The sequence below is a fragment of the Vidua chalybeata genome, chromosome 1, assembly GCF_026979565.1.
Source record: "Vidua chalybeata isolate OUT-0048 chromosome 1, bVidCha1 merged haplotype, whole genome shotgun sequence".
NCBI lineage: Eukaryota > Metazoa > Chordata > Aves > Passeriformes > Viduidae > Vidua > Vidua chalybeata.
Window position 1 is genome coordinate 51812242 of NC_071530.1, and position 17367 is coordinate 51829608.

At 39.9% G+C, this 17367-nt stretch overlaps 1 protein-coding gene across 3 annotated transcripts in view; it reads left to right on the plus strand.

Moving 5' to 3' along the window:
• The window catches only part of EGFR (epidermal growth factor receptor), a 158934-nt gene that overhangs the window by 71415 nt on the left and 70152 nt on the right, over positions 1 to 17367 (plus strand). The gene's annotated exons all lie outside the window — the stretch shown is intronic.

Here is a 17367-nt window from a genome sequence, read left to right on the forward strand (position 1 = left end):
AGCTTTTTCCTTTTAACAGCCTTGAACAGGTATTTCTGCTACTATACTTATTTCTTATATGAATTTCTTAGGGGAAGTTGTTGTTAGTGTGGTTTGGGTTTTATAACCTGTAAACCAGCAGCAGAACATCAGCGCATACATCATAGGCTCTTTCAGGCAACAAGTATCCCCTATCATCCAGGATAATATAAACCATTTAACCATAGCCAGTTACTCCTGAAAGTGTTACTTCCTGGGCTTTATCTTTCCCTTCTTAGTGTAACTTTTGGGCACCAAGTACTCTGTGAGTGGTAGAATTAAAGGAGATTCTTCTCTGTTGATGTTTCCTGTGTCTCCTGGGTATGGTGCTTCATCACAGTAACCCCAGTTGCCCTCCTTGTTGGTATGTCATGATCTCCTTTTCCACCACTTCTGGCCTACCCTTCCATGACCTCACAGCTGGGTAGGAGTTGTTGTGTTCAACTTGCCCAGTGGTGGAGGAATAGAAAAGCCAGCTTTATGCTGGTGCCCAGGGAGAGAGAAGTCAAAATTTTAACTGAAACAGCACCAAGGTCAATGGAAATTTTTTCTGTTCTGGCTCCCTAGAGCCTTTGTTTGCTAATTAAAGGGCCAGGGGAGAATTGATAGACTGTCATGTGAGCCTGTGCTTTTTTTAGAGCCCATATCTTTTATATGTTTTGTTATTACAGTAACAGAAGAAGTTATATATGAGGTCACATGCAGCCAGGCCTGCACTCGTGTTTGATCTGCATGAGTGACTTTGAGTGGAGACTGATTTCTCTATTGTCTTCACTACTTTTTTACTTCTTATGGGTGAGATAAAAGCAAGTAAACAAAAGCATCACATTGTCAAGTGTCCTGTGGTTTTGAGTGTCTTATTGGCCAAGTGCTCAGATGAAGATGCTGAGGGCTTCTGCTTTCAGGTGCTCTTTTGCATCCCTTAGGCTGTGACTGGTATTTCTGCTGATATTTTGATTCTGTTGGAAAATAGAAAGATGCCTCAATTTGGGTGCCAAAAATGAAATCACTCAGATAAGAATTTGTGCCATAGAGGAGAAAGAGAAGCAGAAAACTTGTAGATAAAGATGTAGGAAATTGCTCCAGGCTTAATTGTCATTGATTTTTTTCAAACCCATGCAAATCAGAGTATGTGTGTTTATCTGTTTCTGAAAAGAAAACTTAGCTACAGATGAAAAAGTGGTCTTTTGGTTTTTTTTTTTTGTTTGTTTGTTTGTTTTTCTTTGTAAGCCATCAAAGCAACTAAAACTTCAGCTACTCAAGTTTTTGTATTAATATCAGGTCTTCTTTCTTTAAGATTATTCTCTAAATGCCAACATCTGATAAACTGGAAATCTGAAACACCAGGAAAATCCCAGGGGAAACAACCAGCTCTTTTTCATATTTATCTAGCAACTTTGCTTTTTTTTTTTTTTTTTTTAGCCTTTTGAGCCCTCTGGTGGGTTTGTATTTGTAGAGGACAGTGCAAAGAACAAGTCAATATTTATTCTAGTTAACTGATAAATAACTGGGCAATTCAGAGAACCTTAGTAAGAATACCCTTGTCATGGTCATTACTGACGTCTGTGGGTTTATTGCTCACTAGGTTTCTGCGGGAATCTGTAATAAAAACCCTAAACATAGCAAGAGCTCTGAATGTAGGAGTTGGGTGCATACTGCATGTGGAGGGAGTTAGCAATTGCACAAACACTGGGAAGGGATCAGAGATTTGCAATTAAGCTTCAACCCCAGCACTTGCACTCATCAGAAAGGATTCATTGTTTATAAATGGCTCTACTTTTCAAGGACTGGGCACGTAATTAGCATCCTAACTTTTAAATTCTTCACCCTAAAAGGCTCCCCCTCTCTTTTGTATGGCTTATTCTCTGTGCAGTCATGTGAGCAGAAAAGGTGGTATATTTAATATTTTTACTTAATATATACACCCTTTATAAAAGGAAGTTTGGGAAATATTAATGGAGCTTTTCTGTTTAAGTAGCTGATGCTCTTTCAACCAAGCTTTAACAGCTCCCTTGCTACTGCCACAATCTCTTCCAGCCCCTTCCTGTTATCACCAAGAGGCCAGTACAGTATGATCTGCTAGAGAACCATCTCAGAAGTCTCATGCCCTGAAGCTGCTTTGATTTCAACCAGCTGAGCTTCCAGTCAGACCTTTGTAGACCATTAGAAAGCCAAACAGTGTTCTAAAAAAGCAGAAAATTTGTTTATAGTGGAAGCTTTTCAGCTGTGAGTTGAAACAATATAATACAGCGTTAAAAGCTGGAATGTCCTCAGTAGAATAGATCCATGGTTGGAATAAGGCTGCTAACAACTTTGGTGTGTAAGTTAAAGATGTGTGCCAGATAGTATGTTTAGTGTTTCTCTTCTCTAACAATATTTATGGTCCATACATTGGAAAAATAAATCTGTGGCTTTTTAGTACAGACCACTCTGGTTAATATTTCTGTTTGTGGTATATTGCTCAGCTTCTAAATAGCTCTGCATTTGGAAGAAGGAAACATAATCCTGCTATTAAAAAATGGTTCTGTACCACCCCAATTGATAAGCACCTATTTTTAAATATGTCATTGAAATGCTCCCATGATATTTTTGAAGGTTTTTTGAGTATCTGCAGTAGAGAATAAAATCATGATACCCAGAATGATATCTCATTTTCTCATGAGAGTCAACAAACATTCTTGTGGCCACACCTTTTCTCTGCCCTCTTTATTACCTTATTGATAAGTGTAACCCTTAAGTTCTGGCATGGGTTGTATGGGGAGATGTTTTGTTTTTAATAAAACTCTACAGGGCTACTAGATGTTGTTAACAGAGTTCATATTTCACCTCATCTCAAAGACAAGGATCATCCAGATGGCATAGAATGATTTGAGTTGGAAGAGACCTTAAAGATCATCTAGTTCCAACTCCCCTGCCATGGAAAGGGGCTCCTTCCATTAAGTAATGTTGCTCAGGGCCCCATCCAACCTGGTCTTGAACTCTTCCACCTCTCAGATCCAGTCTACTCTCAGTTTCCATCCTCCTTATGAATGGTTTTGGAGATACCCATGTGCTCTTGATGTTTCAGCGCTACCCTACAAAATGGTGAATATCCTCAGAGTCAGCACAGAAGCATGGCTACATCCTTTCACTGAAATGTTTGAGATTTTAAATCTGCCAGCCAAAACTTGCCTACATTTAAAGTAAATTGCATTTAAATAAAATTAAGACCAGAGTTTCTTTGCCAGCTATGGCTCCTATCTGGAGATGGTGTATAGTCGGGGGAATCAGTTGTGCAGGCTTTTGCCCACGTGCAGGTTAGTCAAGGGGAAGAGTTGCTGCAGGGTTAAAATCAGTAGCTTCCCAAAAGAGACTGATGCAGAAAGGCTGTCTGGGGAGTTGGGGATGACTGTTTTTAGGAGGGAAGCCTGTGGTATAGAGGGTAAATGCCCTGGGGAAGGAGAGAAATGGAAATAGTTTGCACTATTGTTTTGGTCTCTTTATGCTGAAATTCTGAAAGAAAACTTAATGATTTAAAGGGTTTGGCCTCAAACTTTTAGTAAGTAATAGTCTAGGGCTGTTAGAAAAGCAAAACATATGTATTTCCTAACGTATGCCGTTGCTTCTCATCTGTGGTCCTTCAGAAGAACGTCACAGAGGGGAAGACTGGGGCCACATGCTTCTCATTTCTCATCACACAAATGTCCTCATTTCTCCTTCCAGCTCTAAGCCTTAGGAACAACACTGAAATTTTATCCAAATATGTTACTGCCGAGTACAGAAACATTCCTGGAAAAGCACTCACTGCCTATAAAATGTCACCTGACTTAATTAGTCTGGTGAGACATTTCCCTAAAGGTTAATGAATACACCCACTCTCAAAGAGGAGTTTTGCAGTGGATTGAAAACCCCAGAGAGATGGAGAGAAAGAAGAGGGCTCAACTGGCTCCTGAGAAGTGGCAAGAAGGCAAAGTATCATCAAAAGCCTTTCTCAATGGGCCCTTCAATGTTGCCATTGCACCATCTCTCCAATATATTAGAGCTATGGCTAAACCAAGTTATTACAACACATTGGGCACTTTCTTTTTTAGAGCACAGCAGGTGCTTTCTTTCACTTTCACACATTGAAACCCTCAGATTAGGATTCTGGCATGCCTTGTACAAGACTGGCTTGTAGTTTATCCTACAAACAGAATAGGAGTTGAGTTAGATTTTAGGGTAGATCACATGTGTGTTCGTTCTTCTCCTTAAATGATCCTCTTCCCTCTGGGTGGTGAGGAGAAGGTACCCTGGAATCCTTTTGCCAGCCTCTTTGTTATTCATTCACAATCAATATGCATCTCACAATCATCCTTCCATCATTTTCCTGTACAAATATTTGGCTAATTATATTATCTCACTTTTTTGTAGTCACAGCCCTAGCTGTCTTTTCTCATAGAGGTTGAATAAAAGCAAGAAAAATTAATTCCTCCCCATCTGGAAGCTGGTCAGTGGAGACTGAGCCATCAGAGGCGATGTTTCTTTGGTTTGCTTGCTATATATATTTTTATTTCCTGGAATCTAGCAGTCTCTGTAGTCAGTATGTATTATATTTCTAGGCATCTCTCTCCTTCCCTCTTGAGGGAACTGCTCATAATGTTTCTCTTTGCCACATTTTTTTTTTTTTGGACTTGAGTTACAAGGAAGAAGGAAAAAGCCTGCAATGTGGGAGTTTTTTCGGGCAAAAGCGGCAACACACACATCTGGCTTTTTCTGGTACTGTTTAGAAGGAGGAAATCAGGGGGCGTGGGGTTAGGTTTTGTTTGTGTTGCCTTTTTCTTTGGCGTCTCCTACCACATGCAGGCTAAGCCCCTGCCACTTGAATTGACCAGATGCCTTTGTATTGTCCTTGTGCTGCTGATGCAGTGGGTGTTCAGCAGCTGCATTACTGGCTGTTGCAACAGGGAACAGCTGGAGCCTTTCTCCAGAAAGAAACAGTCCCAGAACTGTTATGGAGGGAAGTCTTAGGGCATGGTCTCCCCTTGTTCCAACATGGTACCAAGGTGCAAAATTATCAAGGTATTGGTATTTGCCTAATTTCTGCTGGTTGGCAAGAAATACAATGAGACTGGGGCTTCTGCCTGAGGCAGTGTGCACCCAGTGGAGTCAGTGCCAGAATAAGTCATTCAAAGTGCACTTAAAAAGCCCAAAGGAGCACTGGGAAGGGTGTCCGGGTATCCATGAACCAAAGAGACTTCTTCCTCTACCAGTACATCCCTTGCCTGACCTGAGGCACTAACATGGACATGCTCCTCAGAGGGACACCCTGTCTGCTGCAGAGATTTGTAGATGTCTTGGTGGATCCCAAGGCCAAAGAATGTGGTCTGTGGCTTTTCTATTGAAAAGGCAATTTTATAAACCCTCTTAAGTTGACTGGGGCCATGCTGGTGACCCATGATGTAGGCTGAGGCATGTGGCACTGCCTTCCAGTGCTGAAGCCTGATTTTCCTTTGGGAATGGGATTTTCTCTTTTATCCTTCCATAGCAATGGGTATTTTGTTGGTGTTTGTTGTGTAATACCACTGGCTTGTTATTAAAGGTCAGGCTTTATGAAAAGCCACTGTACACGCATTAGGTTTAATGGCTTGACGTTAAAATAAGGAGGGACTGGTTAAGAGGCTTCCACACTGAGATCTACACTGACTTAAGTGCAAAGTCTCACTTTTTTCCAGTAATGTTACCAGTCCAGAAAATACTGCACTTTTTGCTTAAAGCACGGCAGATACTTCAGCCCTTTCTTTAAGCAACAGGCACATTATCACTGCTGTTATTGACACCTAATGCATGAATATAGCACTTCCCCAACTCCATCCCACCTGGTTGAGGACTGTGTGTACTGACCTTCTTCATTTTTTGGGAAGTGTCCGACACCTCACATCTTACAGTGCTGGTGGTGATTTTCTTGCAGAGTCCTGTGATACGCTATCTGCAGTGCAGTTAATCGTAAGTTCTCCCAAGATGAAGGTCCCAAGCAGCAAAGAAGACTTCTTGTCTAATAAATCATGGAGCTGGATCTGGCCAGAAAATTTTTCTTTTATGTCTCCTTTAGTTTGAAATTGAATTTTGATAACTTCAAGGGCTTTGTATAGATGTACATTTCCTTTTGTGGATCATGACATCATGGTCATGAGACTGTGCAATCTCAGCTGTGTTTTGCACACAGGAACTATATCTGGTTGTACAGATGTTTTCAGCATACTGTTATATCAGAGATATCTTGTATGAACATTTGTTACAATTTGTCTGCCTGGGTGTTAGGGTTTTTGGTTTTTCATTTTTTTTTTGCTTCCCAGCAAGATAAAAGAAGAGCTGATTTGATGCATGAAAGGAATGTTGGTCCCAAACCAATTGTTTGTTATTTTCTCCAGACCAGTAGAAGGGAGAAAATGAATTGGGTTAACAACAGCTGACTGATCTGCAGCCTGTTTTTCTTCAGCATTCTCAGTCTCTGAACTTTGATCCAGTTCTTTGCATTGGAAAAAAAAAAAAAAAAAGGATAACACCTGTGTCATAGAATCAATGTTTTTGGCTCTTCTGGTGAAGAGGTGAAGAACAGGACATTTTTGTTTATAGTTAACATTTTGTTACTCTAATGCTTATCAGTACTACTGAGTGAAGTATGAAGTATCTTGGAAGAGTATAAGGGGTTTGCTGCAGTCATAGACACATTCAAGTAGAAAATTAGGGGGGGAAATAAGCTGTGTGTGCAGATTTCCTCAATTTTTTAAATGGCTATTTTAAATTTACTTTCTGTTTGTAATTTGTTTTTACAATGACTTTTCAGAACATATGTGTAAGTAAGTGAGTTTTGTGCTAAGCTGTTGTGAAGAAGGTAACTTAGGAACACAATATGAAGCTGAAACTCATGGCAGAGGTACATACTAGATGTCCTTCTTACAACCAACTACTTTATAAGTTGAACAATTGGACTCTATTAATGCCTTTTCTGAGATTAATAGTATTTGGAGCTCAGGAGAGATACTCAGCTTTTGTTATATGGTGTAACTTTGTTGCTCAGCAAACGCCTGATTCTGCCTTCCTGGAGTCATTGGGAACTTGGCTGCATGTAATATTAAGTACAGCTATGAAGCTGTTGTGTGTATATTTAAATATGTTTCTGATGAGATTTTTAGGACTTAATTCTGCCCTGGTTATTTGGCATGAGGGAACTGGTTATGCTCAGTGTCATAATTCAAACATCCAATAAAGGAGTCAAAATGACACACCACTATCCCTAGAGCCCTACCCTTACAGGACCTCACATTTACTGTTTTCTTTTGCAGGGTGCTATGTCATGACAAACTTAAATGACTATGTAGCATATACTAGTCTGCAAATAACACTACCAGGGCCAGAAATAACTTTATTCTTTGATAGGAGAATAACTAATTGTATTTATTTGTAATAGTTGTTACTGGAATTGTAGTTCTCACTGTGGCTTTTGTAACAAAGGACACCTTTTCCTGATGATATACCTATAATTCAAACTTTGAGAAAGGACAGAAACAATCTTTGAAGATTATTTTGTGCATTAACATTTTCAAAATATTTTAATATTAAATCCTTTTCTCTCTCTTTTGATTATATTGTTTTTGAAGAAATAAGGTGATCATAATTTTTGGAAAATAGGTTTTCTGAGGGAAACTGCCTACAACTGAAATATAAGCAGATCTTCAACTCCCAAATAGTCACCAGTCTGTCTGGGATGTAAAAAAGGTGTATGTCTGAACAGATATTGTGATTTAGGATAATTGTGTTGATAACAGCAGTCTCATTGATTTAGAATTTTAATAGAATCTTCAAGAGCCTGTATTATATATATATATATATATATATATATATATATATATATATATAATATTAGAGATTGTTAAATCTCTAAGAGTAAAAATGTGTAGCATCTGGAAGCATGCTCTAGATTCTTTTTAAATTCTGTGGTCCCAAACTACTAAGTGCAGTTGGAGACCACAAGGAGGAACATTTTTCCCCATACTACAGCATCTTACCTTTTTGCTATCCCTAATCCTATGCACTTTTTGTCTCTTTTAGTTATATTAAATCCATCTGGGTTTCATATGAAGAGTATTAACATAAAAGACTTACCCAGTCTAGGAAACCAAACATATTAGAAAGCCTGCTTTATGCATTACCACTTCCATAGCCTTCCAAAAAGTTATTTGATAGTGAGTGGTGACAAAAAAGATAGAAAGGAGTTTTGTTGCTCTGTAATTTTCATTAAGTTTAGGCAGGAAAGATTTCAGCTGAATTTTTAATATACAAGATGAGGAAAAAATGTTAAGGTCCTCTGGGTGTACTGCAGAACGATTTGAAAGGCAAGAGAGTGGTAGAGGCAACTTTTCTTTTTCCTTGCAAATGAAAGGTCATGTTTACCAACTTGGAAATATTTTGGAAAACTAAATTGTCTGTTCATCAATTCCAGGGTCATTTTGTAAGCTTTTTAATAGGCTATGTAGTCTACTGCCTACAAGCAATTTTTGCATAACATAAGGAAGGGAAATTCTTTTAAAATACACATTTTTAATGCTGCCAGAAATGTACTTTCTTGTATAGTAATATGAGTGATGGTAAAATGTGTATTTCTGGTTTTGAAGGTAATCATTGCAACCCTCCTAGAAATACTGTGACTGGGAACACACATTTCAGCAACTTTGCTCCTCTGCCCAAAATCTGGAATTCCAAGCAGATTTTGCAGGAAGTTATGGTTTGGTCATGTCAGTTGAGCACTAGGCAGATGTGGCCACGTGGCTGCTGTGCCCCTTTCCAGAAGCAGAGGTCTTCCAGAACACTGGTTCAGACAGGTCAAACCTGCAGAACATGGGAGAGAGTGTTCAGCTGGCAAGTCTGGAAAAGGCTTCTCTTCCTGGTCTAGCAGACACTGCAGCCTGTTGGCTTTCAGGCTTTGGTTTGAGCCTGCCTAGTAGCAGAGCAGATTCTATGAAGAGACTTGAGTGTCATAGCTGGCAAAGGGATTTGAGCAATTCAATTTTCTAATTTTCTAATTTTAAGATGGTTTTCTTTTATATACTAAACCAGGCCTTATCCTTTCTGATTGAGCAATTTTGTAGATAGCTGTGTGGATGGTAGCTCCAGCAGCTCTATTTTAAAGAAATTTGAGATCCTGTAGCCCAGGTTCTTTTGATGCAGGCCATGTTTGTATTTTTTGCTTAGGTACCTTGTTATAGGGGTTCTGGTTTTAATTTGTGCTATTCTGAGGACACAAGGATGAAAAGATGTAAGTATAAACACATGTGAAAATGGGATTCATTGGGGGTCCTTGAGTGAACTTGTTAGAAAACAGGATTTAAAATATCTTTTCTTGACAATTTACAAGAAGACATACAGCCTATAGTGTAAAGCTTCCATGTTTTTCTGGTACCCAACCATAGTCAATTCATTTCATCATTATTTTAATTTCTTTAGCAGTAGCCAGTATTCAGCTCTGTGTTTTTCTAGGCAGAGAATAAAATCAGGTGCTTGACTTCAGTATTGAAACCCAGTTCCTGTATACTCATTCATCATGTACCAGATAATTTGAGCTCGGCCATGAACATTTTACATCTATACTGCCTTTTACAAAGATAGACAACACAATTACCCACTGTCAAATTTTCTTATTAAGACAGACGAGAGGGCAAGTTCATTTCTCAATAGTGTAATTCTGAGGTTTTCTTTCAACAATAAAAGGAGCCAGGGGGAAAGTACAGGATTTATTTACCTCAGGAAAAGAAGTTTATATCACCTTAGCAGGAAATTGAACTTTGATTCATGATAGTAAGAGGAAGAAAATCAGGCGGATATTTACTTCTTTGGACATCGTACAGAGCTGTGTTGGTTATCTTCATGTTGCCTAATTAAATGCAATCTTTCAGTAATGCACTGAACACTGATTTCTCTCTAATGAGGTGAATGAAACACTGTAAGATGACCTGTCAGTTATCTCTAAGTCCAGCATGTTGCCACTGGAAATACTAATTAAGGTCCTGTTGGGCTGATCCCTGCTCTGTTAGCCCTTCTGAGCAAGCCACAGCCAAAACCTTTCTCACTTTAACACATGCTCAGAGGTGGGATGTGAGCAAGCTTTGTCAGGAGGAGCAGAAGCATGCTCATGGCTTAGTTCTCTTCTCTCTGTGTGCCCCTTGAGAAGACAGTATTGTTGAATGTGCTGCCCAGCAGTGTCCATAAACCTTGGCTAGGAATTAGAAAAAAAACAAGAAACTACAATCAATCATATCCAGCATCTTAATAAAGCAAGGACAGTAGGAAAGAGGGGACAGGCATAGTAGAAGATATAGCCTTGCATTTAAAGATTTCTCTATTAAGACATGACTGTGAAAAACTGATTTATGCCTCTCTGCCTGAAAAGTGCAGATTATCCAGAAGAAATAAAAAGGTCAAAAGCAGACCTGTTCCACCAGCAATAAAAAAGTGCATCAGTCAATCTGGTGGATGAATCTCTTCTCTGCTGTAACTGTCTTCCATGTGGGAAGGTTTTTGGTTTTTTTTGTTTTTTTTTTTTTTTCCTGAAACATCTGGTTCTCTCAAGGCAAGAGAAGATCTCATTGTTTACACAGAGCAGTTCATATTGCGAACACTGACACTTTAAAATAGTAGCTCTCTCTCTTGGTATGTTGTTCATGGAAAGGCTTGCTTTCTGGCATGAAATAAAAAGGTGAAAACTGTGAGAAGCAGCTAATTATTGAAGGAATATTAATAGAGGAATGACAGCTTGGGACCCCCTCTTTCCTTCTGCTGCTAAGCTCGATTGCTAAACTAAAAAAATGGAGCTGAATATCTTTACTTAAAGTGCAGTATCATTGCTGGTGAGTCACCAACTCCTATGGAGTTAAAACAGTACAAATCCTGTTATTTCAGGTGGTCATGTAAACTGCTTAGTTTCTGTGTAATTCTGCCACTCCTGGTAAACACAGGGCAGAGAGCAGAATGGGAATAACCACCCCTTCTACTCAAACCTTCCCTAGTGAAATTCTGCTTTTATTTGAGAAGACCTAACATGGGTGGGTTTATTAGTAAAAAGGTTTAAAATTAAGTCACCTTTATTCACCATTATTCCCACCAGACAGTTCTGTGAGGCCCTGAAACAAGTCACTAGCAGGCAGAATGAACTGCTTAGGAGCTAATAAAAATATTTAAAGGCTATGTAAATATACAGAGCAGTAACTAGATACTGACTTTCTGATCTTGCCACAAAACACTGAAAATGAAGCATCTGCTTGTAAAAAGAAAGAAAAAAAAAAAAAAAAAAAAAAGAAAGTTAGAGAGATCTTGCTATCCCCTCCCTTGCAAAACCTTCCCAGAGGAATTAAAATGCTTTCACTAAGTCACTGTCACAGTTTTGAGTGCCACCAAATTCCTGTTCTATGTCCCTGTGGGCAGCTGTGTTGGATTCAAGCTGAAAGACCAGGCTCTGTCCCGTCAGGGGCAATTCCTTCTGCAGAGAGCAGCACACAGGTGTGCCCTTCACATTTAATGGGGCATGAATCATTTGCGTTTTTAAAGGTATTTTCATTAATATGACACGTGTCATTGCAGATGTATTCATGTGCTAGTACCGACAATGAGCTCTGATAATTTGCTAAAAAGAAAAGAAAGGTTGCAAAAAATTTATAAATTTTTAGGAGCAATTGTATCTCTCCTGTTCCCTCTCTCAAATTCCACTAGGCTTCTCAGATCTTGGGTTCAATAATTTTTCATCCAAAAAAATAGATTTCAATGGCAGAAAGGATGGGGAAACTGACAGGGTTATGCTAATGCTGAGAAGGGGAAAAAATCAGTTTTGCCACTGCTATGCAAAGTCCCTTCTGTGTGCAGAGGCAGGCTCAGCTGTGTATCTTTGAGGGGAAGAATAGGATGTGATCTCTGATAGCTTTAAAAAGGAAGGTGGGGTAGTATGAACACATTGTCTATTGGTTAATAGTTGTTCTCTTCTTTACAAATAAAGCAAGAAGGGACAGGTACAAGAGAAATAATTGGGAGGTCTTCATTTTTCCCAAATGAGTCAGTCTTCCTGGGGGTATTAACTTTGTCATTTATGCAGATGATAAAAAAAGAGTGGATATTTAAATAAATACTCTCAAATTCACATGAGGATTAACCATTCTTTGAAACCGGCTTCACACTGGCCTTGTTCATGTTCCTGACTGCAGTTTGGCTAATGTTTCCTAATTATTTAAGGCAGTCCTGGAACTGAGCCATAAAACATGGATCAGCCTTGCATGTTTTAGGCTATGGCCAGAGACCCATCTAGTCACCAGGAACACTTGAGCATCCATAGAGAAAACCCCTCCAGTGTTCTTGCCAGTGCTGCAGGCACAAACATGATGTGAAATTCTGGGCTGAATAGCTGGTAGTTTCAACAGGGTATTTTCCCATGGCAGCAGATCAGGGACATGTATTTGCTTCAGGGCACAGGTAACTGCATTTATTGTTCCTGTTACTTGCTGTGTGCTGTGGACTGTGTTCTCCCTCATGTCTTTATCTCTGCAAGTCAGAGGATACTGTTAAAAGAAGGCAGAATTTGGTATAGTAATCCTAAGCATGTGGCCTGTGGTAGTCCCCTTATGCTGTCAGTCAGAGGAAGTATTAAGGGAATTATTTTATACAGACCATTTCAAATTTTGTTATTGTAGCTATGGAAATTAGGAAGGGAACAGTATCATAGTCCACAGGAAAATTCATATTCTACTCTGTGTAATGTCAGATATATGTGTGTACATTGGAACTTCTCTGACAATTAGCAGCCTTGATCAGCTGTGAGGATCATCCCCTAATGCTATAATTTGTTTCGTTTCTCGAGAAGAACAGAGATGGGTGGTGATTTTGTGCAAGAACTCTATTAGATTTCTTTGTCATTATTCTCTTCTTGCCCTGCTTGGTGCCTCCACATCCTAGCACATATCACCCTAGAGGGTGGTAGAGATGGAGGTGGCAGAGATGTTGGTGTCCCCAGGGGTACCTAAATGGTTCTAGCATGTATTTCAGAGAGGCCTGAAGAAGCAATAACTTGCACTTGCTTTAGATTTCTCAGTCGTCGGCATCAAGTGGACCAAAGTGACCTTTGTTTCTTCATAGTAAAGCATTGTGTCATGCCAAATACTGTGAGTAATTCCCATTTGGCCTCACATCGTTTGCCCGTGAGTGGTACATGAATGGTACCAGCAGCAATAAAATCTTGGGTAATAACTGATATGTTACTCCCTTGTCCCTTGATGGGCATAATTCTATTCCTAAATGAGATGTGACATGTTTATTGAGGACAGGTTTGTCCTATCAAATTCTTAGGTCATTGCTGAGTAGCAGCCAGCAAGGGCAGAGGAGGAGGAGTGTACCTGTGGGTGGGAGAGCTGACGCCATCCTGTGTCTCAGGGATTTTGCTGCCCTGTTTTTCTCTCATCTGCTAAAATGTGAAAAGCAGACTTGAGTGGGTGACAGATCCAACAAAGAGTCTGTGCCCCAGCTGAGTGCCCGGATGTTTCTCCTGCATGTCAAGTTTTGCTGGTTGATGTTTGGATTTTTCTGTTCACAGCCCAGAAGCTGACTCAGTGGCCATGCAAACCCTGGCCTGAGTTAGTGGTGAACAGCTGACTGCACCTACTCTGTCTCTTCGTCACCCTCTTTCATTTGCTCTTCCCAAATCCTATGTATGTTAAGTCAGCATATGAATTCAATTTTTTTTAATTATTTCTGATTTAATTCAGCTGGGGGGGGCATGCTGTATTGCAGCAGAATACTGACTTCTCTGCTCAGCTGTGGCTTAGGATGGCCGGGCAGAAGCTCTTGCAGCCCACAGTAACCTTGGCTTCAGCCACTTGTCATGCTCGGGCAAGTTTTGTCTTGCTCCGTGATGCTTACCTGACCTTTTGTCATGGACCAGCCCTACCTCTCAGGAGCATGACTACACCATGAACCAGCAGATATGGGGCAGGATGGTTCTCAGCACCCTGTGGTGGCTGAGAAACCTCTCAATGTGTGGCTCTTTGAGGCTGGAAATAGAAATCCAGTTGTGCAGAGTGAGCTGGGTTCACTTGGCTTGCTGCAAAGGGACTTCAGTTACCCCAGATAAATATGAGTTATTATAAGAAAGCCAAGGGTTTAGCAAGGATAAGACTTACGTGTTTTAGTAATTGGAAAAGTACTTACTTTCTTTTATTAACAGTACCCACTCAGTATGACTGGGGTATTCTTCAGAAAGCAGTGATTCCGTCCTTACTGGGAAATGCCCTTACTAATGCCCAGCCAGCACTAGGAACTGAGCTGGGAGCAGCCCCAGCAGTGCTGCCAGAGGCAAGCATAGTGTCAGGTCTCCCCTTTGCAATTCACTTGGTGTCTGTGTTGGGAGGCTGGGGTGCTACTTCTTACCTCCTTGCCATCACAGATGACCCCAGTAATTTTTTTCCCTTTAGCTGCCATTAACAGAAACATCAACCCCTAAAAGTAAAACACATCCTTAAAATAAATGTGGCTGTCTTGATTTTTGCATGTATTTGCTGGTGTTGTTTGTGGTGGAGTTTATTTAAATAGTTTTTCATCCAACTCAGATAATCTTTTTTTTTTTTTTTTTTGGTTTTTTTTTTTTTTTTTTTTTTTTTTTTGTGATTCACAGTGGAGTTTTTACTTGTGGCTCCTGGAAATTGGGACTTCAGTAAGGGACTTCACTATAGTACTTTAATATCAAATATTGGCAGGGATTTTTTATTAGTGGTCACAGAGAAGATTAAGCACCTCCTGAATGTGGATAAATACATGTAGACATTTTAATAAAGCAATAGGACTCAAGGCTCCATATATTAACAAACAGTAACTGCTGTTGGTTATCACGTTTACTCTGGGTAAATGAACTCTGAGTGCGTCATAGCCCTGATTTTCAGCTTGCAAATGGTTTTGGATGATGTGGATAAGAAGGCAAAAGGATTTTGCTTTTGGGAGTTTCTGGCTGATGATGTCAGGCAGTGGGGAAGGAAGCAGTGTTGGCTCTGGGATGGGCACAAGGGTGTGAGAGCAATATCCCCTGGCCCGTGCCAACCCACCCAAGCTTCAGCTCACAGGTGCACTCCTCACTGCACAGTAAGCTCATGCCTTCTTCACTCCTGGGCTTTGCTTTCCTAAAACAAGACCTTTTTCCTCTTTGCCTTTTTCTCTTAACTATTTTGAGGGAGGCTGGGGGAGAGCAGCCTTCTGGTTCACTGCATTCTGGATGCTTGTTTGGAAGAAGGCAGATTGCAGAGGTTAGATCTTCAAAGAAAAAGTTGAATCTCAATGAAAAAGTGCTAAGTGAAAAAATAAAACTACAAGGAGCCAAGGTTGAGGATATATACAGAGAAAACCTTGATTAGCAACAGGCAGTGACTGATCACAAGGAGTACAGCCCTCCTATTGATGATGGGAATATTTGTCTTTCCAGGCTTCTGGCTCTTCAGTAGTATGTCCTCATTTAGACAGGGAGTGGTGGTGATGGTGCACACCAAAAAAAATTAACCAATATATGCAAGATCATAATTTCTTCCTCTTGCTTTTGAGATGCTGATTCTCATTTGGCCTTCAGAATAGTGTGCTAAGACAGAGTTTATCCTTTCTGGTGCATTTGTTGCCCTGCATGATTCTGCCCAACTATAAGCAGTACTCAAGTACATGATAAACTATGGGATAGATTACATTATAGGCAGCTTTATCACAATTTTTAACTCACTTGAGCATCTCTTTTGAGGAGAAAAACAAAGCTTAAAAAGCACTTTCAAATTATGTGGTTCTTCTAAGCAGCACTGGGTGCTGTAAACCTGCGTGTGTGGTTTTTCTGGAGCATGGAGGGAGAGGCACCAGGACAAGATGTGTGTGCTGGGACAGGTGACTGGCCACACATCTCTCCATCCTCTGACCGACCCTCTTGTGTACTGTGAATACATGACCTGATAATTGCATGAGCAGCCCTATGTGATACCCTCCCTTTCTCCCAGCACTTAAACCAAGGCCCTAAGAGCTCTGCAAAAATGAGAAATATTTAATTTCAATGGTGAAGACTTTCATCCAGGAGAGGATGTAGTCCCAGATGCCTTCTGGGGGGTTAAGAGTGGTCACACAGGCTGTGTACTGCAGAAAGACAGGACTGCCAAAGAAGTTGCTTTGACTGCAGTAGAGAAAATAAAATGTGAAAACCATTAAGGAAATATGAGAGAGAATTCAAGAATGTGGCCCTCTTAGAGGATAATTTCATACTGGAAGGACCATTTAATCAAAACTCCAGATCAGGCAATTATCAAAGTTCTTAAAGTTATTCTCCTTTCTGCCATAACTTCCCAGCTACAATATATGTGCTCATTCAGTTTTGAATTCAAGGGGGTTTTATAGTGAGTGCTCCTTGGCAATAAGATAAACATGCTGAGTCTAGTTTTTCTTCTTGCTCATAACTTTAAAAAGTGTGACGAATTTGGATTTAATTAGCTAGATTTTCTTTAAACTGTTCTTTCTTGGCGCTGTCTGTGAGAAGGATGTAGATCTGGAATAATTTTGCCCCAGTCAGTGTCATTACTTCTGTTTTGATGTAGATATTACTGAGAGCAAAGTCTGATCTTCCCTGAGAAAGCCATCATCAACTAATTTAAAAGGGAGAGTGAAAGCTCAGTGTGTTACGGAGAATATTCTTAATGCTCTGCTGTGTAACTCTCACAAATTTGCTTTATTAAGAGGAAAGACAGAGCTGATTCAGTTTACAAAAAAAAAGCCTTTTTATTTTGCATTTTTTTCAGTTCATTGAATTTGATATGGATTTTCAGAAAGTACATCAAAAGAAGCTTGTCAGATCTGGGGTTTGTGGTTCATTTTATACATGTATATGAGCTTTCATCCTTCCTCAGGGAGAGAATACCTTCAAATGAACAGTTTTTGACATTCCCCTTCTAGTGCAACTTGATCCCTCAGATAAATCACTACTCACTGTTTATGTTTTCACCGTGGAAAAGTTTGTGAAATCACAGATTTGGCAGCATGGTTTCACAAACATCCTTGAATAGGAGAACACCGTCTGGGAAAAGTGAAATTATTTATTACAATTCGAGCTCTCAGATTTAGATGTCTGCAGTATCTGCTGAAAAACTTCCTCCCCCAGTCAAGAAAGATGGGAGTTAGACTGATCTGCCAACACTTGTGGTATTGTCTGATGGTCTCTTTTGCATTTTCTATTTCAGCCATAGCCTGGGCTAATTTTGGCACCATTAATACAAAATTTTGGTTTACCTGCTTTAATTTCTAGTGATTTTTTTAAACTTGGGGAGACAAGACTTAACCACATGTGAGAGTGGT